General features: G+C 45.5%; 1 protein-coding gene across 1 annotated transcript in view; it reads right to left on the bottom strand.

Annotated features, from left to right (window-relative positions):
* LOC311101233 (glutamate receptor ionotropic, kainate 4-like) overlaps positions 1–14,019 on the bottom strand; it is a gene marked incomplete at both ends in the record, with an annotated part of 239,444 nt that overhangs the window by 51,157 nt on the left and 174,268 nt on the right. The gene's annotated exons all lie outside the window — the stretch shown is intronic.

Genomic DNA, 14,019 nt, shown 5'->3' with positions numbered 1-14,019 from the left:
GATTATAGACGTAATGTATAACATAGTACAAAGCCAATATAGGGTTCCATTGAACTATTATGATTTATTTCTAATTTCAATGGCATAGAGTGAAATCTGTATTTATGGGTGTAATTCAACGGCTGGTATGGGTGGCTTGCCCGGATACTACTGAGTATTTGGTTTGGTGATGTTGAATGGAAGATTTGTAGCGTGTTTTGGGTCAAATAGAACGACTCACTTATTCAACAGGAATAGGGGCGGGGAGAGAGTTTTTGTGTTGCCGAATGAGGTGAGAGTTAAAAACTACTGAGAATAGAGAAGTATTATGGAAATACTATCGTAATAAATAAACTGAACAGAACATGACGGTACTACAGCAATTTAGGATGGTTAATGTTGTTACGTTATTTTTAAACCCTATGATAGAGGTAAATGCAGAACGCTGTTTGAGAGTGTGTTTTATTTTGGCTACTAGGGGGGAAGAAAATTGGAAGAAGTTCCATGTTTTGGTCTACGGATGTTAGCCATTGGGGTTGGCTGGAACGTGAGAGCGCTGTAAGGGATATTCTGTGGTTGCTGTGGAGAAGGAAGTCATAGGGGGTTGAATGTTATCGGTGTGAAATGGCTAACTAGTTAGCGGTGAGAGCTAGTGCAGTTTTCATTTGGTGACGTCACTTGCTCTATGAACTGGAAGTAGTTGCTTTGCAAGGATCGCAGATTTTGTGGAGTGACTGGTAATGGTGTTTCGATGGTAAATGTTGGCAATGTGTGTAGAGGGTCCCTGGTTCGAGCCCAGGTAGGGACAGTGGGTAATGCTTTTACATTGAGGCTATGGACCTAGATCACTAAGTGGATTGGGAGAGGTGAAATGGTTAATTGAATTGGTTGAAGACGGTTAAGTAGGTTTATTGGGAGATGTGAAAGGTTGAATTGGATAACTTAAGTAGATGAGTATTCTAGAAAGGTCTATGAAAATATGTTATTAAGTAGTAATGGGTTGTGGTTACAAGTACTAATGACATGATTTCGTAAGAAGGAAGAGGATTAGGGCAGGTCCCCGCACCTCCCCCGTTGTGTAGGAAGGGGGGGGGGGGGGGGCATCTATTTTTAAATAGATGCCTGGGACAAAATATCATGTCTTACTTACACGGAGTATGTGATTGTATTGGCTAATGAATGAAATATGACATTTACAGGGGCGACAGGAACAATAGAAGGGGAAACAGATTTTCCTATGGTGTTGATCAAATAAACGATAATGGATCATTTGATATGGGATCATGGAGCAGATTTAGGGGTTCAATAATCATTGTGAGATTTAAAGAGGATATGATCTGAAGGGTAATCAATTAAACATAATCATTGTATACTCAAGGAATTTTGAGTGGTTTTCATCTTTTGAGAGATTTTATATAATATTTTTATGGATTAGTTATGAGGAATTAGATTGATACAAACGATTATTGATGAGTTAGGACTGGGGATATCTGTATCATGTTTTGTGTGTACTTACTATTTTTAGATTACTGATGGTAATTGAATGTTAACAAAATGTATAATTTCTCTTCCAGGAGAAAGAGATTTGCTTATCTCATTGGAATGTTGCCCAGGGATAGGGGGTGCAGTTTAGTGGAGTTAGGCAGTATTAGGTCGTAAAAGGGAGATACCAAATTAAGTAGGGCCTGGCAATTTTTGTTTGTTGTTTTTCAATTGGGTTTTTCAAATAAAAAACAACACACCTAGTATGATGTTTATAAAGGGTTGTTATTTTGATTTTAGGGGTTTTTCAACAGGTCAAAGGTGATAAGTCTTAAAGGAGCACACACAGTGAATTTTATGAAGTTTTTCTGTTTTTACTGAGTTTAGGGTATACATGATTTCTTATGAGAATAAATGTCATGAGGACTTAATGAACACTTGGGATAAGTAACATTTATGAAATATTTAGAATGATGGTAATGTTTAGTATACTATGGGAGGGAACATTTCGTTGAATGATTTCAATGACCTCTGAACTTTGTTTTGACTTTCTGGTGTGAATTGATCATCCACACTGGTAATTCTAAAGGCATGAGAGGAGGACTTTAAGATAGTTTATTTTACCGAGTTGAGGGTAATTTATAATACTGGGAAAAGTGTGAAGAAGTTTATAATTTGGTAATAATATATATGATTCGAACCATAATATAACAAAAGAGAGAGAGAGCTTTCCCTGAATGAGGGATACCTGTTGCTAATCAATTGTACTAATCTTGGATTCCTTTACGGGATAGAAGTAAGTTGAGGAATTATCAAATGTTGTCATTTTAATTTCATTTTTATTATGGTTTAATAAACAACAAGTTGGTATTTGAAACGAAATTAATGCAATGAGCTGCAGTAATCAGAGAAAGGCACAATCTAATGTGAAACAGCTATTACCTAGGTCATGGATTCAGTAATGAGACCAGGATGATAATAATAATAGAAATCTAGATAGAAGAATTTAAGATAAGGACTAGCTGTCCAGATGCCACCCGAGTGGCGCAGTGGTCTAAGGCACTGCATCGCAGTGCTAGCTGTGCCACTAGAGATCCTGGTTCGAGTCCAGGCTCTGTTGCAGCCGGCCGCAACCAGGAGACCCATGGGCGGCGCACAATTGGTCCAGCGTCGTCCAAGGTAGGGGAGGGTTTGGCGGGCAGGGATGTGGGTTCGTTTCCCACGGGGGGCCAGTATGAAAAAAACACACAAAAAAAGCGTATGCATTCACTAACTGTAAGTCGCTCTGGATAAGAGCGTCTGCTAAATGACTGAAATGTAATGTAAATGTATATAGACAAAAAAATTATGAGTTAAGGAATAAATGTCAAGATGAAATACAGAACGGCATTGAGTCGTTTGTCTCTCCTTTGCTATCTTCTTAATTGATTATAGCATGATGGGGGGGGGATTTAAGATTTAAGTATGGACCTGTCATGTCCAACCATCAGTCTTCAGGTCGAGCCCGGAGGAGCTGGGGTAGAACAGAGTTTAAACTAAACATGAGTGTTTTTACAAGATAAGGGACTGATTGATTGGATTACTATTGATTCTGAACTGAATGAAAGTCGAATTTAGCCGCCATAATAGACAAAGGAAGTGGGAGGAGCAATAAAGAAGCAAGGGGCAATCTCAAAAGAAAAAGAGATGGCATAAGGATAATTTACCAATATTACCTAAGTGATTGTTTAGGTAGGTGGTCATATTGACACATGGGCAGAGCCATGTGTCAACAGGGGGGATGATGGTAGATGGTAGGATTAAAGATAACTAGACGAGAGAGAGGACAAAATACTTAAATCATTTTTTAAATTTTTAAATTTTGGAAGAAGAAATTGGGTACAATGTCTACCGATAGTATTAATGACAATCAGGATAACTCCAGATAAAGAAGGGTTATTGCCATTGGAGAAGGGATTTGGTAGACCATACAGAATGCCCGAGTTAGGAGGACCGGAGCAGGCAGAAATAGAAATTGAGAGCACCCTAGCAGAACACGTGAGAAGGTTATTTATTAACCACACCTGTATGTCAGAGGTTTTGTGCCCCACAGGTGAACTAAAGGAGAAGGTGACCCACTCTATCCAACCTGGTGACTGGTGTGGATGTCCAGTCCCTAAAAAAGAAAGTCTGGAAGCAGGCCTGTTGGGAAGGGCCCTATCAGGTTATATTTGTCATTAGAATAGCAGAAAGAGCAACCTGGGTCCATTTTACCCACTGCAAAAAGGTAAGAACACATACAAGCACCACTGAACACACATAGAGTTAGAGAGAAGAACTGGACCAATAGGGTCTGGGGATCACCTCTGTTAACGAAGATCTCCTACCCCGACCTATCATCACTGTAGTGTGTTCTCACGGTGTGAGTATGGGGTGGTACCAAGCAGAAAGACTGAGGGCAGGAGAGGGTTGGCGGTTTTTGGGAATATGGGTAACCTGAGCTGCATCATAGTCTAGGCAATGGTCCTGATATGTCAAGATCCACCACCACACCGCAACAATTAAGCCCTTACCATCGTTAAAAAGTAAAAGGGAAGAGAAGCGACCCGACATACTGACCATCAAGGACGAGTGGCCTACAAAATAGGAGTCAGAGAAAGGCAGACTATAGGATTCAAAATAAGGTTTAGGGAGGTAGCCAACGGGTGGGGTACATGTCAATAAGCAATTTGGGATTATAGAATCCCATAATATTCGTGTTCGAGCCTCACGGCGGATTGTTCCTAGACTCAAGTGTTTAAACACACTTGGGGACGGGGATATGAGACCGAGCGGGACTGAACATCCAGATGGGGGGGTAAAGAGAAACAAAGACATCCCCAATTATCAATTGGAGATAGTAGTAATGTGACTGACTGAAGTTCGGAAGCACAGGAGAGAATTCTGAACCTTACAGCCCCTGTAACCGATGTGTGGTGGGCGTGTGCCAGTCAAGGCAGTATAAGGCAGAGAATGCCAAAAGGGTGGCTAGGTACGTGCGCCCCGGTTCTACTGGTTCAGCTAGTTAAAATGAGTCACCAGGAACCAAGGAAAGGGTTAAACAGATGTAGGAGGAGTTTTGACAAGAAGGAGAATAGCCCTATTTAGATGAATGCGATTGGGATACCAAGGGGAGTACCGGATGAATACAAAGCCTGAAACAAGTAGGGGAAGGGTTTAGTACAACGTTCTTCTGGTGGGTGACAATAAACAAAAATGTGGATTGGATTAATTATATCTATTACGACCAACAATGATTTGTTGGCCAGACTAGGGATGCAGTAAAGGGGATCTCTGAACAATTATCCGCCACCTCCCTCATGACTTGGGAAAATAGGTTGGCTCTAGATCAGGCAAAAAGGGGCGGTGTCAATAGAATGGTGGGCCATTGTTGCACATTTATCCCTAACAACACCGCACTGGATGGGACAGTCACCAGAGCTCTTGCAGGATTGACTGCTCTAAGTGAAGAATGGGCTGAGAACTCAGGAGTTAATACATCTTTGAAAGGGTGATTTGATGAAATGTTTGGTAAATGGAAAACCATAGCAGCCACCATCTTGGGGGCAGCCAGCGTTTGTATGGGTATTCTTGCATTATGTGGTTGTTGTCTTGTTCCCTGTGTCCGAGGGTTGGTGAGTAAGGCGTTGGAGCATGCAGTGTCTCAACAAATGATGATATATGGACCGACTCCGGACTCTGAACAGTGGAATGTGAAATACGATCCTCCAGGCTTGGTGGATAACGAGGACTTTGACCCTGAAAGACCGCAATTGGATGAAACATTTATTGGTTCTGACGTATGAAGGTCATAGGGAAAATCTTAAAAAGAAGGCCTATAGTTGGAAGGAGTTAAATAGAACTAATCTCTGAGATTAATCATGCTTGTAAATACATTTATCCTGAGTGTGAAAAATGTAGTCAAAGGGTGGATTGATAGATTAATTTGTATTTTGAAAATAATGACTAAAGGATTTCACCCCAAATACGGTATAAATGTGTGAACTGTGTTAGAGTTATAATGTAGTGTAAACCCACTAACAGAGGGGGTGAGTTAGAAACTGCTGAGACAAACATTCCAGGAGGAAGGAGACTTAGAAACTATTTAAACATTCTATACTGTGGAAATGTACAGACCGCCTAAAGGTGGGCGGAGCAAAGTTCCTTTGTGTGAAGTAATATATTAAAGCTGTATATGTGTTTTGGCGGCAGAGCTCTCCATGATTAAATAATACAGCTCATTCTTGCTGGTTGTGGACCTTGAATAATTCATGATTAAAACCAGAGCCTTACAACCTCTGGAAATTATTCAAGCTTGAGTTTAATTAGAGATAGAAATTCTCGTGACAGTTATCTTTAGACATGTTGTACTTTTCTTAAATGTAGTTTTGTAATTGACTAAAACAAGCACACAACACGAAAATTGCATTTGAAAAAGGTGATGTTTTTGCTTTGAGCCAGTGGGGTAACCTAGGTAACCACAGGTTGATTTCCCCACAGGTGGGTGGGGCCACGACGTAAATTCACTCTGGAGTGCCAGAGTACGTTCAGAGTATGCTCTGAGCATTTGTAAATTCAGAGCGTTGTCAGATTGTCCATTCGTAAATTCAGATAATTTTGCTCTCGGAGCGTTCAGAGCACACACTGGACGCTCTGGCTAAAGTTGGCTAGCTTGCTAGCTACTTCCAGACTCAAATGAGAGAACACCTCACTCTGGCAATTTTATTCGCCCTAGTAGAGCTGGCTAGGCTGTTTTCATGTGATCTAGAGCGTTGGTGACTGTAACTGTGCTGCCGGCAACAATTTCATTATGTTTTTTTGCCAACGTTTACTGACACCAGTCATATTCAATAGGTGTTGTGTGTTCGTAAATTCAACAGTTATTCTGCGCTCTGGCACACTCAGACGAGAGTGCTCTGAAATCGGAGTAGACAGCCAGAGTGAATTTACGAACACACCCTCTATCTAATACCGACTGGGACTATTGGTCAGGGAGAAATCCAAACCAATCTAATTGGAATTAATAGCAGTAGAGGCATAATCCAGATTTTACTTATGCAAGAAAATAAAAGTAAGGCATATGATATATCAGAAATGGTGTAATAGCATTATTGTCAACTTAAAATATTGAACAGATTTCCAAACTTAAAATAACTTGGAGCTGATTTGCTGGTGTTTTACAGTCTTTTATGTCCAACAATAGAAAATAATAAATAATAAAACTTGGGGGGTCAAATAAAATCACCCACGGGCCAAATTCGGCTGGTAGCCCGCCAGTTGGGGAACCCTGCTCTATAGCCTCCCCACCAAGCCCTAACACACTATAGCCTCCCCACCAAGCCCTAACACACTATAGCCTCCCCACCAAGCCCTAACACACTATAGCCTCCCCACCAAGCCCTAACACACTATAGCCTCCCCACCAAGCCCTAACACACTATAGCCTCCCCACCAAGCCCTAACACACTATAGCCTCCCCACCAAGCCCTAACACACTATAGCCTCCCCACCAAGCCCTAACACACTATAGCCTCCCCACCAAGCCCTAACACACTATAGCCTCCCCACCAAGCCCTAACACACTATAGCCTCCCCACCAAGCCCTAACACACTCTATAGCAGGGTTCCCCAACTAGCGGTCCAAGGGCCGAATTCGGTCCACGGGTGGTTTTACTTAGTATGTTTTCTGAGCAAGAAAATCATTTATTTTTATTTTATTTTTATTGTTGGACATAAAAATACTGTAAAAACACCTCCCAACTATGCTGTCCTATCATTGTGTCTTTTTCCCTTTCCTCAGGTGCTTAATTCCAAGGCCTTGATCAACAGCCTCCATTACCAAATTTAATTAGCAAATCGCCCTTCGCCAGGAAGGGGCCTCACGCTTCTCTTCTCCTCTCACTCTCAGCCAACCAACCAACCAACCCCCCTGCAGGAGACAGAGACACAATAACAAATAAACCCGAGCGCTACACTAACAGCTTGTCGCTGCCTGCAATTAGTCCAGCACCCGCTCTCACTCTAATTAATAGCTGGCTAGCTGCTGTCTGTCGATGAGCACAATAAAGAAAATGGAGATCCAACCGTGGAGAGCCGGCATGGAGGACGGGAGGCATGGAGGTGTGAGGGGCAGGGGGCAAGGGAGCGGCTGGACTGGGTCGACAGTGGTTGTGGTGGGGGTGAAGCCTGGCAGGCAGGTCTGTTCTTTGGCCCAGAGGTGTGCCCACTGCCCAGCCGGCTGTCAGACACATGCCAGCCTGGCAGAGAACTGGCATGAGGCGGGCAGAGGCAGACAGGATGCAGGCAGCTGTGGCCTTCAGTGGGGAGTAGAGGCTGGTGTAGGCCCTGACAAGCAAGGCCTGTGGCTCACTCACACCGTCTGAAGGGCACTTGCATTGGTCCACACGCAGGCAAATGCACGCACGTGCAGGCACACAAACACACGCACACATGCACACGCACACACAGGGCTCCGCTGTGGACCAATGCCAATTAGATAATTCAACAGGCACCTAGCTGCCAGCCGAACAAAGCACCCCATTAAAGTGATGTTATTGTTCTCATATTTCTACCTCCCAAACTACACTATGTTGTAATTTGTTAGAAACAAGGGTTTCGAAAAATCCTCGCTCTCTCCCTCTGTACTCATAGGAAAGGTTGTCTGAGTTACGTCTGCATTAACAGAGCAGGTTGAATTTTATTGCCCACTTATATAAATCTGGAAAAATAGTGTTAACAGCTTAATCATACTGAAGATCTGTGTAGGGCTCCACAGAGCTAAATCTTTTTTATACTGTACAGCTCAATACACACACACACACACACACAAACACACACACATAAATGGATCAAACAAAGGGTGCCCAGGATTACAGCCAATTCCCCCCAACATAAATGTTGGCTAAAACAATTGAATTCAGGAATTAATTCAACTGTTTTTAATCTTGTCTGTACTAGAGACTTTAAAACCTTTTTTGTTAGAACAGACTATATGGGATTGATTATAATTTGTTTGTAAATTATTATTGTATTTGTTGTGTTGTGCTGTTTGAAATGGTCAGAGAAAAGACTAATCACACATACTGTAATAAGCTTGTCACGATCGTTATGAGATGAAGCGGACCAAGGTGCAGCGTGATAAACGTACATATTTTATTGAAGTACACCACACGAACAAAACAACAAACGAAACGTGAAGTCCTAGGTTAACACAAACCTTTCGGAACAAGATCCCACAATGACTAGTGAAAACAGCCTGCCTAAGTATGGTTCCCAATCAGAGACAACGAGCTACAGCTGCCTCTGATTGGGAACCACCCTGGCCAACATAGATCTAACCGATCTAGAACGAAAACCATAGCAAACAAAACATAGAAAATCCACACCCTGGCTCAACCATTAAGAGTCCCCAGAGCCAGGGCGTGACAGTACCCCCCCCCCAAAGGCGCGGACTGCGACCGCGCCAACCAAACACAAGAGGGTAGGGGCCGGGTGGGCATTCCGCCTCGGAGGCGGATCCGGCTCCGGGCGTGACCACCACACTCTCTCTACCCCCCCGCTGCGCCCCTGGTCTGGTCTGGCCCCGCTGGCCGGAGCTGGACTGAACACCGGTGGAGCGGATTGCTCTGGCTCCGGTGTGGAGCAGCTGACCGGTGCCGGACCAGGCACCGGTGGAACAGGCACGGACCGTGCCGGACTGACGACGCGCACCACTGGCTTGGTGCGGGGAGCAGGAACGGGCCGGACCGGGCTGGCGACGCAAACACCACTGGCTTGGTGCGGGGAGCAGGAACGGGCCGGACCGGGCTGACGACGCGCACCACTGGCTTGGTACGGGGATTAGGAATGGGCCGGACCGGGCTGACGACGCGCACCATTGGCTTGGTGCGGGGAGCAGGAACAGGCCGGACCGGGCTGGCGACGCAAACACCACTGGCTTGGTGCGGGGAGCAGGAACGGGCCGGACCGGGCTGACAACGCGCACCATTGGCTTGGTGAGGGGGAGAGCAAGAACAGGCCGGACCGGGCTGGGTGCGGGGAGCAGGAACGGGCCGGACCGGGCTGACGACGCGCACTATTGGCTTGGTGCGGGGAGCAGGAACGGGCCGGACCGGGCTGACGACGCCCACCATTGGCTTGGTGCGGGGAGCAGGAATAGGCCGGACCGGGCTGGCGACGCGTACCACTGGCTTGGTGTGGGGAGCAGGAACGGGCCGGACCGGGCTGACGACGCGCACCACTGGCTTGGTGCGGGGAGCAGGATCGGGCCGGACCGGGCTGACGACGCGCACCACTGGCTTGGTGCGGGGAGCAGGAACGGGCCGGACCGGGCTGACGACGCGCACCATTGGCTTGGTGCGGGGAGCAGGAATAGGCCGGACCGGGCTGGCGACGCGCACCACTGGCTTGGTGCGGGGAGCAGGAACGGGCCGGACCGGGCTGATGACGCGCACCACTGGCTTGGTGCGGGGAGCAGGAACGGGCCGGACCGGGCTGACGACGCGCACCATTGGCTTGGTGCGGGGAGCAGGAACAGGCCGGACCGGGCTGGCGACGCGCACCACAGGCTTAGTGCGGGGAGCAGGAACGGGCCTGACCGTACTGGGAACACACACCACTGGCCTTGTGCGGGAATCAGGAACGGGCCGGACCTGACTGGTGACACACACCACTTGCTTGGTGCGAGGAGCGGGACTGGGTTTCCTCATAAACCTCCGCTCCCTCTGCTGCCTAACCAGTTCCTCTCGCCGTGCCTCCACACTCTCCTTCTCCCTCGTGACCAATAGCCCCCGTAAACTGGCGGCCTCCTCTGCTAACCGGCTGAATCGCTCTATCGCGGCCTCCTGCTGCCTCGTCGTCCACGGCGTGAGCCCCCCCCCTAAAATTTTTTGGGGCTTGTCTCTCCCCCGTGAACATGGCCTCCATGCCTCTCGCCAGACTCTCTCTCCTCTCCTCCCAAGTCCATCCTCTTCACGCTGCTTGATCCAGTCGTGGTGGGATCTTCTGTCACGATCGTTATGAGATGAAGCGGACCAAGGCGCAGCGTGATAAACGTACATATTTTATTGAAGTACACCACACGAACAAAACAACAAACGAAACGTGAAGTCCTAGGTTAACACAAACCTTTCGGAACAAGATCCCACAATGACTAGTGAAAACAGGCTGCCTAAGTATGGTTCCTAATCAGAGACAACGAGCTACAGCTGCCTCTGATTGGGAACCACCCTGGCCAACATAGATCTAACCGATCTAGAACGAAAACCATAGCAAACAAAACATAGAAAATCCACACCCTGGCTCAACAATTAAGAGTCCCCAGAGCCAGGGCGTGACAAAGCTCGCAGAGCACGCTCCTCCTACCCTCCTTGATCTCCTTCATGTCATTATAATTAGTAGGCAAACATCCATTAAACATCCATTATTACATTTCAAGTCCCTAAAAATAGAAATCAACTTAGCAAGAGTCTATTGTCCTGCTAATAGCCCATCATGGGTGGATGGCTTCTTTTGTATTCCAATGTATTGAATGAATGTATAAATTACAGTCATTTACCATTCTCATTCTCGGAGTGGAAAAGTTGTTTGCAGAGTTCACAACCTGCTACACTTGTGAAAAACAAGTGTTTGAAAACACGTTTTCAAAATGCCTCCTGCTCACATTGTGAAGTGATGGGTGATGCGCTGATAGCCTGTTGCCTGCACTTTAATGGTGAATGGGAGACGCGCTTCAATTACCAGTTGAGAAATAAAAAGAGACACAATTCCACTAAATTATGCAAATTATTCTATAGACCGTTAAGCATGACGGTCAAATGTATTCACATCCAGAAATTAGAGCCAGAAATTGGATTATAATAAATTGACATATTTGTAGGGGTTGTTGCATTTGTCATTGTATCTGGATGGCCGGATACAAAGTAGTTTCGTTCACCAATTAGCTATTATAAGATTCTTCTGGCTATTGTCCAATTTAATGGCTGATCAATGCGTGAACTGTGACCATGGTCCATCACTAATGTAAGCCGAGAACTGTAATCTAAAAATAAAAACACAGCATCTACAGTAGAAGAAATATATTATTGAATTAGATAAAAAATAAATAAACTGTTTCAAAATGCATATGTTTATTAGGCTACTGTGCAGTGTGACAAAAACCAACAGGACAATGAGATGTTTACTGTAGTCTACATATACTGTATGCCTTATTCCTTAGATAAGGGAGAGCAGGCCATGTCCAGACTTTCTCGGTGACCTCACATACTCATTAACTCTGTCTTTAATGCTTTTTCAGGTTGCATCACTCATGGACAGAAACTTCTGAGACACAGCATTCATGATGAACACTCGGAGGTTCAATGGTAAGCCAAATTTGCCTCTGGAGCCATCCCAGTTGGTATTCTGTGTCCACTCGTGGTATTTCTTGTCGGTTACACATCCTTGGAACAGCAGAACACATTACGGTCTGGACGGCCCTTGCTGTGCCTCGTGAGCAGTTCATCAAGTTCTGGTGTCAGATGAAGAATGGAAATGTCAGGGTGAACCGACGACCTGACGAACACGCCACGATTGTTGCCTCTGCCTGTCGGAGGTGGAGTTCCAGAGCTCACAGGTGTGCCTGGCATGGATTGTGACTCCCTCGCCTAATAATGGCCTAATAATGCTAGAAATAATGCTTAAATGAATATACTGGTGGTCTTTACTGTCTGCTGGACATTTTTACATTGTATTCCATTTCTAGCGAGACTATTCAAGCCATCGACTCACTTATGGATGAAGATGATGAGCGATCGGCAAAGGCCTTTTGGAATCTGCTGGCATCACGGCACAACATCAATATCGCTCTAATCACAGGCAGAAGACAGTTGAAGAAACTTGACTGGACTTTACGCTAATATTGTAGTAGGCCACCTATTATATGTATATATTAATATATACTGTATATATATATATTTAATTTTTACAGAACTTTAACCATGTGTGTTCTCTTGTTTTGTACCGTTCTGTAGTTTCGACCCAATGATTCATCTGTCAAACAAAGAACTTTGTGTGCTGCAGGCCCATGCATGGATCGAAGCTGGCGAGACATTCAATGACGTCATCTTCACGGACAAATCAACCGTGTCAACTGTAACACAATATTTCACAAAATTCCTTTGAAATTGTACGTCTTAGCAAGGGCTTTCCTCAAAAACTACCATCGCTATCACTCTTCATCAGCTATAAAGGCTCTAACTTGGGGTAAAGGCAAATGACATCTAAACTGAAGATGCCTGTCAAGCTGCCATAGCTCCCCATGATAAACAGGTCCTGACAGAGCAGTAACTGATGTGTTTTTCTGAGAAGTGCACAGTTCAGATATGTGAAATGCCTTCCAGAGAAATTCACTTTGGGTCGTGATGTGGCTCTGGAGCCGTGCCTCTCATGTTGTCCCCCGAGCTCCCGAGCGTGTGGGACGATCAGAGCAGCCACAGGACTGCATGGAACATGGATGCCAATAGCTGTGGGGGTCTGTGGAATCCAGCCAGTTAAACAGAGAAAGTGAGGAAGAGAGAGAGGGGCAGTGTTCACTACGCATTCTCTTCCTGCTCTTCTTTCATACCAGGTTCCATCTCTCTCTCAGCTGTACATTCATATCATGGGCTGGAGAAACAGCGTGGGTGCAGCTACTGTATATTTCCAAAACTGAACGGTCTGCAGCATGTGTGTCAATGTATGATGTGGATACAGTATGTAAGTAAAGAGCTGCATGTGTGTGTGTGTGTGCAATGTGCATGCAGGTGTGTCTGTTTGTGTGTGTGTGTGTGTATGCGTGCATGTGCCTACATCAAATCAAATCAAATGTTATTTGTCACATGCTTCGTAAACAACAGGTGTAGACTAACTGTGAAATGCTTACTTACGGAGCTTTCCCAACAATGCAAAGAGAGAAAAAAGAAAAAAGAGTCAATAGAAAAATCACAAGGAATGGATGCGTGTGTGTGTGTGCATGCGCGTGCATATGTGTGTGGGCCAGGCAGCCAGCTACCTCTGGCATCACCTTCCCAGTTCCTGCCAAGGCATTCACACCTCTGACTGGTGCCAGGCTGAAACAGACCCATCACAGCAGCATGTGGGAGGTGTTCTAGAACTAAACAAACAACCCCCCTCCCCAGTCCTCCATCCAGCATCTAACGCCTTGTCTCATCCAATGACCATTACTGGCGGGGAGCGATTATACATTCACTACATGGCCCACAGTATGTGGACAACCCTTCAAGTTAGTGGATTTGTCCATTTCAGCCACACCCGTTGCTGACAGGTGTATTAAATCGAGCACACAACCATGCAATCTTCATAGACAAACATTGCCAGTAGAATGGCCCATACTAAAGAGCTCAGTGACTTTCAACGTGGCACCGTCCTATGAATTTCTGCCCTGCTAGAGCTGCCCCAGTCAACTGTAAGTGCTGTTATTGTGAAGTGGAAACATCTAGGAGCAACAACGGCTCAGCCGCAAAGTCGTAGGCCACAGAAGCTCACAGAACGGGACTGGCAAGT

The sequence above is a fragment of the Coregonus lavaretus genome, assembly GCF_964263955.1.
Source record: "Coregonus lavaretus genome assembly, chromosome: 26".
Lineage (NCBI taxonomy): Eukaryota > Metazoa > Chordata > Actinopteri > Salmoniformes > Salmonidae > Coregonus > Coregonus lavaretus.
The sequence above is the reverse complement of the archived record's forward strand: the minus strand, read 5'-3'. Positions and strand labels throughout refer to the sequence as shown.